Source organism: Arachis hypogaea, chromosome 15 (genome assembly GCF_003086295.3).
Source record: "Arachis hypogaea cultivar Tifrunner chromosome 15, arahy.Tifrunner.gnm2.J5K5, whole genome shotgun sequence".
Lineage (NCBI taxonomy): Eukaryota > Viridiplantae > Streptophyta > Magnoliopsida > Fabales > Fabaceae > Arachis > Arachis hypogaea.
This window is the reverse complement of record NC_092050.1, coordinates 79,592,666-79,604,910: the sequence shown is the minus strand read 5'-3', so window position 1 is coordinate 79,604,910 and position 12,245 is coordinate 79,592,666.

Genomic DNA, 12,245 nt, shown 5'->3' with positions numbered 1-12,245 from the left:
TTTTGTGGGTGGGTCCCCTTATCTTTGGCCAACCGCCTTTAAGTGGGCTGTGATCTTCTGCTTTGGGCCTACTTGGGCCCTTATAGTAATTTGGCCGAGCTCTTTGGGAAGAGGTCGGTGTCGACCAATCTTACAAAGAGGTCGGTCGTTTTGATCTTCATCCAGCCCGGCTCGCTGGCTCGACTCATGGTATGAATAGTGGCCCTGCTTGAGTTCGAACTTTCCCTTGAGGTCGTGTCTTTAGACTTCGACCCCTTTGAGGAAGTCATGCTCGAGCATTTAGCTTTCGGTTGATCTCTTGTGTAACTTCTGGCAGGCTTGCTTCTGCTTGAATGCGAAGCGTTTCTCTCTTTCTATTTTGATTGTAGCGTGCATTGTGCTTCCTTGGGAATGTGCGAGGGTTTTAGAAACTCATTAAATTTCCCTTTGTCGTTTCTTCTTTTCCCTCTTTTGTATTTCATTTTGAAATTAAAGAATCACTTTCAGTTTCTTCCTCCCTTTCTCTTCGTTCTTTGCTTGTTGTTTGCTAGGCGCTTTGTTCTTCTGACTTCTTCTTGTAATCACGCCCCCAAGCCTTCTATCTTCTTTACTCGAGAGTGTTTCGTTGGTGCAGATTCGATCGTTGCTTCTGTCAGATCCTTCCCTCGTGCTTATTTTTTTCTTCCTCTACAGGTTGGTATTCTCCTTCCTTTTTACGTTTCGATAGTCGTCTTTATGTATGTCTTCACCGTTGCATGTTTGCAAAGTTTTGATTTTTACTGAGTTTGTCTTTGAGAAGCGTGATCCTTTTGCAGAAATATTGTGTCTTTGTTTTCGATCGACGTTGTGGTTTTTCTGCTGCACCTGTTTTACTAAAATGTGCACCTTTGAGGTTTCTGTTGCCTATCGGTAGTTTTGCTTATATTGGGGAATGTATGAGGGAATGCTGGTATTTTAAGTTGAGCTTTTTGCGTGTTTGAAAGGTCTAAGGTTGGTTAGTGTTATTTTGCGTCTTCTCCTTTTTTGGATTCTCTTTCTGTTATTTCCTCCAAAGGGTGCCCCTAGGCTTTGCTGAATACTCCTTGTTACTGTAGACCATGGGGTGCCCTTTTTGTTGCCCCACCTCTATGTTGATTGGCTGTTCCTTCTTTGTGTATTTCGTCCAAGTTTTTTAGTAGTGACCCTTGTTATCTTCCTTTGCTGTAGGTGTAGTTGCCATATGTCTTCCCGAAAAAATATTATTGAGATGTCTACCAAGATCCCCGTGGAAATGGCCGATTGGCTGGACTCTATAGTCCTTATGTGCGTTACTATGGCCGATCCGGAATACTGTGAGAGACTTAGGAGATTTCACAGGATTTGTAGCAATAGGAACGATGAAAAGAACTATGAACTGTTATCGCCTGATCCTGAGGAGAGGGTTAGTTTCCCTCCCTTGACTCAGGGAGAACGACCTTTATTTTATGCTTATGATTACTTTTTTAGTCAGCTGAATATCACTATCCCTTTTACTAATTTCGAGACCGACCTCTTATGGACCTGCAACGTAGCCCCTTCTCAACTTCATCCGAACTCTTCGGGTTTCATAAAGATCTTTCAGTTGTTGTGTCAGGAATTGGGTGTTCGACCTACTGTACCTCTCTTTCTCTATCTGTTTGTTTTGACCAAACCTGGAGTAGCCAAGAAAAAGGCTTTTTGGATCTCTTTCCGAGCTACCCAGGGAAAAAGGTGTTTGAAATGTTTGATGAGTCCTTCCGTGATTTCAAGAACTATTACTTCAAGGTCCGAGCTGCTAGAGATGCTTGGCCCTTCTTTCTAGATAAGAATAATGAACCCACCTTTCCTTTGTGGTGGCAAAAAGATACAGTAAATACTAAGTATTCTTGGGAGAGCCTGGACGAAGTTGAACAGGCTTTTATGATTGTTTTGGAGGAGCACTGGGGGGAACCTCCTCATTTAGATACCAAGAGGTTTCCGGGGGATCCTTCCATTCTTCGTGCTGAGCTGAGTAGCGTCCGATTTCTTTTCTGATAGCTTTTCCTCTGTTTTTTGCCGACTTGTCCTTTCCTTTATTTTTAACTTGTTTTTCTAGTGTCTTTTTCAGAGATGGTGAAGTCTAGTGACTCTATGAAGGCCTTCCGCAGGGCCAAGAAGGCGACGGCTGTACAAAATATATCGGCCAAGACTGCAGAGGGAGGGTCTTCTCAAGTGCCTCCAAAATAGCCGACTTCTGATGCTTCTGGGCCGAGGAAGATCATTCCGACTCCTCGGGTCCGGATGATTCCTTCTGACCCTATTCAGGCAACTTCCGGTGCTGCCTCCTCTCCTACTGCTACTGGTCCTCCCACAAAGCGTCAAAAAACTATTGGTACTTATGATCTGAATAGCCAGGAGTTTGACGGCGTGGGTTTTACCGCCGAGGTGATATCCCCTTATGGTAAAGTTCCCTTGGATGATGTCTCTATTCTTCGCCATCTGGATTTTATTACTAGTAATAGTATTCGGATGGCCAACCTTGGGACGGCCTTGTTTCGTGTTATCCGGGATTCTCCGGTTCATGTAACTAAGGCCTTTATGGAGGACGCCATGTCAGAATTCGACAGGATTAAGGGCTTGAAGGATGAACTCGATGCCAGGGTGGCAAAGCTGGAGCTAGATGTGGAGAGGGAGAAGTCCCGGGCTACTGCAGCTGAGGCAGCTGCAAATTTGGCTGGAGAAATGGCAAAAAATTACAAGGAGAGCTACACCCGTACCTATAGCGAGTTGCTGGAAATTAATGAGAGGCTTGAATCTGCTCAGGCTGACTATGCTGAGCTCCAGGGTCATCTGGTGGGTAGTGTGACTGATGCATATGAGAATTTGAAGGCCCAGGTCTGAGTTCTTACCCCCGAGCTTGACCTCACTTTATTCAGTTTGGATAATGTAATGGAGGACGGCAAGATCGTGTCTGCCCCAGATGACGAGGAAGAGAGTCCTCCTCTTGTGCCACCAGGGAAAGCTACAGCCACTTCAGCATCTTCCGTCCCTTCAGAAGTCAACCAACCAGAGCCTGATCCTGATGTGCAAATTTTGAATAGGCCGGATGGAACTGTTGATGCCGTCCCGATCGCGACCATTCCTCCTCTTCCAGCCAAGGACGCCACTACTGGGGAGAATTTAGATCATTTATAATTTTTGGTGCTTGTATTATAGTCCAGTTTGTGGACTTTAGACTTGTTTTTTGTAAATCTCTTTATGGTTGACTTCTTTGACATTTGGTTGCTTTTTAGCAACTTTATTTTACTAAACAAAACACTTTAAACTCTAAGGCTGCCTTTTTGGGTGGCCTTATAAGTCTTTAATGCTTTATGATAGATATGCTTTTGCTGATATGTTAGTCATACCTTCGCAACTTTTGTGGATCTTTATAGAGGTTTGATACCTTTCCTGTCCGACTTCTTTTACAGTGTGGGTTTTTGGCCCTTCTGAATCATGGCTTGCTTTTTGCTTGGTTAAGGTGATCTATTGGTTTCCGGGCTAACTTGTCCGATAACTTTTTAGTGTTCTTATAGAACCTTTTTTGTTGTCGACTTCTTTGTAGTCCTGCTTTGAGATCGTTCCTTTGTTTAAGCGGAGCTGTCCCCCTTTTTGCTAAGTATGCTTGAGCCTTCAGTTATTTCTAACCTTTTTGGCTTTTTATTACTTTCTCGGGGTCATGCTTGCTTTGCTAGGTCGCGCCTTGGGTTAATGTTGACGTGAGCTTTTTAGTCATGTTCCAGCAACTTTTTAGGTAGTGTTCCGAGGGGAACCTTTACTTTATAGTTTGCTTGGATGACCTTTTAGCTCTGTTTTTGACTTGTGCCTTCGCTTTTTAAGTAATGTCTGTTTTCGCAAGACTTGTACCTTTCAGCGAAGCACTTTTGACCTTTTGGAGGTGTCTTCGTCCCTTTTTATTGATCCTTTCGTTGGTCCGACTTCTCTGTCGGGACTTATCAAGTTATTTTTAGTAATCCATTTTTAGTCAGATCTCGTCATGTTTTTTTTTATGGGTTACTTTTTATAACTTCTTGTATTAATCTGCTTCTATCGCTTTCACCTTGCCGACTTCTTTGTAACCGGTCGATGAATTTATTTTTCACCTTGCCGACCTCTTTGTAATCGAACGATGAATTTGGTTTTCACCATGTCGACCTTTTTTGTAATCAGTCGATGAATTTGTTTTTCACCTTGCCGACCTCTTTGTAATCGGACGATGAATTTGGTTTTCACCTTGCCGACCTTTTTGTAATCGGACGATGAATTTTTGCGTTTTATGAGCTTAGATTAATGCGTCTTGGTAGAAAACTTTTTAGGGAATCTGAAAACTTTATTCAAATGATAATAAAAGATAAAAATATGAACAAGAGTGTATACATATGAGTGCTTACCTTTCTAGGTCAAGCAACTTTGTTAATCTTGGCCTAGGGCCTCATTAAAAAAACCTTTTTAGGAAAAAAAGTGCACCTTGACCTAAGATCTTTTATTATTTTCTAACTATAGTACCTTGTTAGGTTACAGGTATGCCATGACCTTGGTAGCTCTCGTCCCTCGAGGTCGGACACCTTGTAGTAATCTTTCCCCAATACTTCTGTTACTCGGTATGGTCCTTTCCTTCTCCTGACCGACCTGCTCCGATATCATTTCGGATTAAGATGAGATCATTGGTGGTGAAGCTTCGCCGGACTACCTTCCTATTATACCTCAGAGCCATTCGACGCTTTAGGGCTTCCTCTTTAATCCGAGCTCTTTCTCGGACTTCTGGAAGTAGGTCGAGCTCTTCCCTTTGAGCTTGGGAATTGGTATCTTCATTATAGAGGATCATTCTAGGAGATCTTTCTTCTATCTCCACGGGAATAATTGCCTCCGTTCAATAAGCAAGTCGGAATGGTGATTTTCCTGTGGTTGAATGTGGTGTTGTCCGATATGCCCATAGGACTTGTGGGAGCTTTTCAGCCCAAGCTCCCTTGGCGTCCTGTAATCTCCGTTTTAACCCGGCCAGTATGACTTTGTTGGCGGCTTCCGCCTATCTATTGGCTTGTGGGTGCTCTACAGAGGTGAACTGGTGCTTGATTTTTAGATCAGCTACCAGATTTCTAAAGCCTTTGTTGGTGAATTGAGTACCATTATCTGTGGTGATGGAGCATGGGGCCCCAAATCTTGTGATAATGTTTCTGTATAGAAATTTCCGACTTCTTTGGGTGGTGGTGTTAGCTAACGGCTCTGCCTCAATCCACTTTGTGAAGTAGTCTATGCCTACAATGAGAAACTTGACTTGTCCGGAACCCCGAGAGAAGGGTCCAAGGAGGTCGAGCCCCCACTTCGCGAATGGCCAGGGTAAAGTAACACAGATGAGCTCCTCAGGTGGAGCTATGTGGAAGTTGGCATGCTTCTGGCATGGTGGGCATGTCTTGACAAACTCTATTGCTTCTCTTTGCAAGGTCGCCCAGTAGAAACCAGCTCAGAGTACCTTTTTGGCAAGGGCTCGTGCCCCAAGGTGATTGCCGCACATGCCACTGTAGAATTCTTCGATAACTTCCCTTGTAGCAGAGGTTGGGACGCATTTTAGGAGAGGTGTAGAGATTCCTCTCTTATATAGGACGTCTTGTATTATGGTGTGGTACTGTGCTTCTCCTACTAGTCTTTTTGCCTCCTTTTTGTCTGGAGGGAGTGTTTCTGACTTGAGGTAGTTGATTATGGGAGTCATCCATCAGAGTGTTTCTTGGATGAGACTTCTATTGTTTCCCCTGGTTTGGTGCTGGCTAGTGTTGAGAGTGCATCAGCTCGGACATTCTATTCCCTGGGTGTGTGTCGGACCTCATATCCCTTAAATTGTCCAAGCTGTTCTTTGGTTTTGTCAAGGTATTTTTTCATAGTGGGATCCTTAGCTTGATAGCTCCCTTCTATTTACTAAGTGACTACTTGGTCGCTAAAGATGGTAAGTCTTTGAGCTCCCACTTCCCTAGTTAGCCTCAAACAAGCTAGTAGCATTTCGCATTTAGCTTAATTATTCGAGGCGAGAAACTCGAACTTTAAGGAGAGTTCGATTTGGGTTCCCTGATCACTTTCTAAAATGACACCTGCGCCACTTCCGGTTTTGTTTGAGGAACCATCTACGTAAAGGCTCCACTTTGTGGGGGTGCCCGGGGTGTCGGTATACTCTGCGATGAAGTCGGCCAGGTACTGGGATTAACTAGCTGTCCGAGCTTCATATTTGATGTCGAATTCAAACAACTCAATTGTCCATTGTAGGATTCTTCCAGCTAGGTCTGTCTTCTGTAAGATCCCCTTTATGGGTTGGTTGGTCCGTACTCTGATGGTGTGAGCTTGAAAGTATGGTCGGAGACGTCGGGAAGTGAGTATGAGGGTGTAGGTAAACTTTTCTATCTTTTGATAGTTTAATTCAACCCCTTGTAGAGCCTTATTGATGAAGTAGATGGATTGTTGCCCACTTTCGTCCTTTCTGACCAATGCTGAGGCTATTGCCCAACTCCCTACGGCGAGGTATAATATGAGCTCTTTGCCTTTCCGAGGTCGAGTAAGGACAGGTGGTTGCCCCTGAAATTTCTTGAAATCTTGGAAGGCTTGTTTGCATTCTGGGGTCCACTCAAACCTCTGTCCCTTCTTTAATGTTGCATAGAAGGGGAGAGATCTTAAGGCTGATCCAGCTAAGAATCTAGATAGAGCCGCTAGTCTTCCATTGAGTTGCTGGACTTCTTTGACACAGGTCGGACTTTTCATGTGAAGTATGGCCTGACACTTATCTAGATTTGCTTCGATTCCTCTTTGGGTGAGCATGAAGCCCAGGAATTTGTCAGCTTCTACCGCAAAGGTGCACTTTGCAGGGTTAAGTCGCATACTATGCTCTCTTATGGTGTCAAACACTTTAGCGAGGTCGGATAACAACGATTCCTCACTTTGTGTTTTTACCAGCATGTCATCTACATAAACCTCCATTAGTTTTCCGACGTGATTGGCAAATACTTTGTTCATCAGTCTTTGGTAGGTAGCCCCTGCGTTCTTGAGTTCGAAGGACATAACTATATAGCAATAGTTTGCTTTTGGGGTCAAGAATAATGTCTTCTCTTGGTCGGGTTGATACATTGGGATCTGGTTGTATCCCGAGTAAGTGTCCATGAAGGAGAGGTATTGATAGCCTGATGAAGCGTCAACTAGTGTGTCGATGTTCGGGAGTGGGTAGGGATCTTTTGGGCAGGCTTTGTTGAGGTCAGTATAATCGGTGCACATCCACCACTTCCCATTTGACTTTTTGACCAACACCATATTGGCTAGCCATAACGGGTATTTTACCTCCCTTATGAACCCTGCCTCCAGCAAGGCCTGTACTTGCTCCTCTACCGCTTGCGACCTTCTGAGCCGAGTTTCTTACGTTTTTGCTGTACTGGCCGAGACCCTAGGTATACGGCTAACTTGTGGCACATTAGTCCGGGATCAATACCAGGCATGTCAGTGGCCTTCCATGTAAAGAGGTCAGAGTTATCTTTTAGGAGCTTTATTAGCAGTCCCTTTAAGTCTTCTCTCAGATTTGCTCCTATACTTGCTGTTTTGTTTGGATTGTCTCCAATTTGAACTTCTTGAGTTTCACCTTCTGGCTGAGGGCAGAGTTCTTCGTGAGCTCGGATTCCCCCGAGTTCTATAGTGTTGGTTTCTTTTCCTCTGAGATCTCCTTTAAGGTTCAGACTTTCATTGTAACAATGTCGCGCGAGTTTTTGGTCTCCCTTTATAGTAGCGATCCTTCCGGAGTGGGGAACTTCATACATAAGTGTGGAGTGGAGACTACAGCGGCAAGCATGTTTAACATTGTCTGACCTATCAATGCGTTGTAGGCCGAGCTCACGTCGACTACAACATAGTCTATGCTCAACGTCCTGGACCGAGTTCCTTCCCGAAGGTTGTATGCAAGGAGATGTATCCTAGTGGTTGAATCGGGGTGTCACCAAGTCCGAACAAGCTATTCGGATACGCTCTGAGCTCTTTATCATGCAAGCCGAGCTTATCAAAGGCGGATTTGAACAAGATGTCCGCGGACCTTCCGTGGTCGATTAACGTTCGGTGGAGGTTGGCATTGGCAAGTATTATGGTAATGACCATGGGATCATCATGCCCTGGGATGATGCCCGCAGCGTCTTCCTGAGTGAAGGTGATATTGGGGAGGTCGACCAACCTGTCTCCTCCTCCAATATGATACACCTCCTTAAGGGGTCTTTTGCGTGATGACTTAGAGATCCCTCCTTCTGCGAATCCTCCATTGATCCTGTGGACATGCCTTTCAGGGTGCAATTGGGACGTTTAGCTTGTCCGATCTCTTCATCCCTTCTTTTTCTTGGTTTGTCTGTTCTATTGGCTAGAAACCAATCTAGTCGCCCTTCTCGTACCAGTTTTTCAATGACATTTTTTAGGTCAAAGCAGTCGTTGGTGGAATGCCCGTAGATTCGGTGGTTAGGAGAATCTGGATTTTGAGGTTTCTCCTAGTCGGGAATTCTCCTCTATATTGATATACTTTTCTGCCCGTTCTTGTATGTCCTTTAGGGATGTTGGGTGTTTCTTGGATATTGAGTGGCTAAAAGGTCCCTCTCTCAAGCCGTTGATGAGCCTCATGATGGCCGCTTCTGTTGGGAGACTTTGTATGTCAAGACATGCTTTGTTGAATCTTTTCATGTAGCTGCAAAGGCTTTCCTGATCTCCTTGTTTAACTCCTAGTAAGCTTGGGACGTGTTTGGTCTTGTCCTTCTGGATGGAGAACCTGGCGAGGAACTTTTTGGCTAGGTTGTCGAAACTTGTGATTGATCTTAGAGGCAAACTGTCGAACCACTTTATTGCTATTTTTGTCAGGGTAGCCAGGAAAGCTTTACATCAAATTGCATCTGAGGCTTCTGTGAGATACATCCTGCTTCTGAAATTACTTAGATGATGGCTTGGATCAGATGTACCATCATATGGGGTCATGTCAGGAGCTTTGAAGTCCTTTGGGACTTTAGTTTTCATGATCTCTTTAGTGAATGGATCTTGATCTTTGTGGGAGTTATCTTCATGACTGGAATGAATAGTCTTGGTTTTGAGATCTGCCTTGACCTTTGTGAGTTTGTCCTCTAGCTCTCGGTGACGTCTCGTTTCCCTCCAGAGGTCTCTCTCGGCTTCCAGTTGATGTTCGGCCTCTTGTTCGAGCTGTTTGAGGTGATTCTGCTTTTCACGGAGGGTATCTAAGATTTTAGTGTTTGGAGATTTCTTGTTCCCCTTGGTTTGAGGCACATCCTTTGATGTGGCATCCGTATTTTTAAGCGGGGTTCTTTCTTCCAAGCCGGAGTTGTGATTGTTGTCAAGGTTGTCCGCCATGATGATGGGATGACTTCCAAGTTCCCCGGCAACGGCGCCAATGTTCTGAGGGTTACTTGAAACTGAATGTCGATCTCAGATGAGATCTATTGTGATGGCCAGAGCAGTCGTATCTGACTTGTTAAATCTGGTGGTGCTGTTGATCCTTGATCACCAGAGGGTGGTGGTACCTGCGAGAGACTCTGATGCTTAAGTTAGCATGTGTTTTAGGCAAGTTTTTGTGTAGAATCAAAGTTTGAGTTATACCTGGGTTCCAGTGTATTTATAGTAGTGTGTGGTAACCTCCCTTTGAGATAAGTTAGTTATCTTATCTTATCTTTTGTGGGTGGGTCCCCTTATTTTTGGCCAGCCTCCTTTAAGTGGGTTGTGATCTTCTTCTTTGGGCCTACTTGGGCCTTTATAGTAATTTGGCCGAGTTCTTTGGGAAGAGGTCGTGTCGACCAATCTTACAAAGAGGTCAGTCATTTTGATCTTCATCCAGCCCGGCTCGCCTGGCTCGACTCATGGTATGAACACTTTCTAAGAGAGAAATCTGTTTATTCTTCAAAATCCAAAACCTTTTGTAAAAAATATCAAAAGTTTTCCTAGATAGTATGAATGACCAAGCTGTTCCAAGTATAGATTCATTAAGTCTATATTGAACCAGTTTAATTTTTCATACTTTATTAAACCAAAAACTCAAACCAGACACGACCTCCAGCCCATCACATAATCAATCACGGCCTCAGGCCAAAACAATTCAAACAACATTCAATTCGTCACAGTCCAACCAATTTTAGTTACAAACACAAGTAGAGAGGTTCAAACACAAACAAAGAAGTTATATCAAGTATAGCAATTAGCAGTTAAACATAGTTATTCACACAGGCAAACCAATTACAATATTCACACCCAAACAATGTCACATTGATGCATATGATAAATGTCTATCCGATTTGGCTCGTGATATCACTGGTCGGCTCAAAATGCCAACCCAACACTTCTCCGGTGATTTTGCCTTTCTGCTACGACCAGGGATATAGTGCCCTGCTCACTCTTAATTTATCTTGCGCCCCACAAGTTATAGTGCTCTGGTGCACAAAATTATGATCTCAACGGCGCCAACAACTTGGTACGCACGATTATAATCTCAACTCCTTTTCACAACTCCGCACAACTAACCAGCAAGTGCACTAGGTTGTCCAAGTAATAAACCTTACAAGAGTAAGGGTTGATCCCACAGAGATTGTCGGCTTAAAGCAAGCTATGGTCATATTGTAAATCTCAGTCAGCCAGATTCAAATGGTTATGGGATTTTGATAATTAAAATATAAATAAACATAAAATAAGATAGAGATACTTATGTAATTTATTGGTAAGAATTTTAGATTAGCGTATGGAGATGCTTTGTTCCTTCTGAAACTCTGCTTTCCCACTGCCTCCATTCAATCCTTCATACTCCTTTCCATGGCAAGCTGTATGTTGGGGGATCACCATTGTCAATGGCTACCGTCCGTCCTCTCAGTGAAGATGGTCCAACTGCGCTGTCACCGCACGACTAATCATCTGTCGGTTCTCACTCATGCTGGAATAGGATCCGTTGATCTTTTTGCGCCTGTCACTACGCCCAGCACTCGTAAGTTTGAAGATCGTCACAGTCATCCCATCCCAGATCCTACTCAGAATACCACAGACAAGGTTTAGACGTTCCGGATCTCAAGAATGCTGCCAATTGATTCTAGCCTATACCACGAAGACTCTGATCTGAACCAGGAGCCCAAGAGATAAACACTCAAGCTATTGCGGATAGAACAGAAGTGGTTGTCAGGCACGCGTTCATATGCGAGAATGATGATGAGTGTCACGGATCATCACATTCATCAGGTTAAAGTACAAGTGAATATCTTGGAATAAGAATAAGCTTGAATTGAATAGAAAAACAATAGTACTTTGCATTAATTCATGAGGAACAGCAGAGCTCCACACCTTAATCTATGGGGTGTAGAAACTCCACCGTTGAAAAATACATAAGTGAAAGTGGTCAAGGCATGGCCAAATGGCCAGCCCCCTAAACGTGATCTCTGAACATAAAATTATCCAAAAGATGTGAAATAAATCACTAAAAGTAGTTTTTATACCAAACTAGTAGCTAGGGTTACATAAGATAAGTAAATGATGCAGAAATCCACTTTTGGGCCCACTTGGTGTGTGCTTGGGCTGAGCATTGAGCTTTCATGTGTAGAGACTCTTCTTGGAGTTAAACACCAGGTTGTAGCCTGTTTCTGGTGTTTAACTCTGATTTGTAACCTGTTTCTAGCGTTTAACTTCAGAATAGGGCAGGAAGTTGGCATTTGAATGCCAGTTTCCGTCATCAAAACTCAAGCAAAGTATAGAATATTAAATATTGCTAGAAAGCCCTGGATGTCTACTTTCCAACAGAATTGAGAGTGCGCCAATTGGGTTTCTGTAGCTCCAGAAAATCCACTTTGAGTGCAGGGAGGTTAGAATCCAACAGCATCTGCAGTCCTTCTTCAGCCTCTGAATCAGATTTTTGCTCAAGTCCCTCAATTTTAGCCAGAAAATACCTGAAATCACAGAAAAACACACAAACTCATAGTAAAGTCCAGAAATGTGATTTTTATTTAAAAACTAATAAAAATATACTAAAAGCTAACTAAATCATACTAAAAACTACTTAAAAACAATGCCAAAAAGTGTATAAATTATCCGCTCATCACAACACCAAACTTAAATTGTTGCTTGTCCCCAAGCAACTAAAAATCAAATAGGATAAAAAGAAGAGAATATACTATAAATTCTAAAATATCAATGAAACTTAGCTCCAATTAGAAGAGCGGGGCTAGTAGCTTTTTGCCTCTGAACAGTTTTGGCATCTCACTTTATCCTTTGAAGTTCAG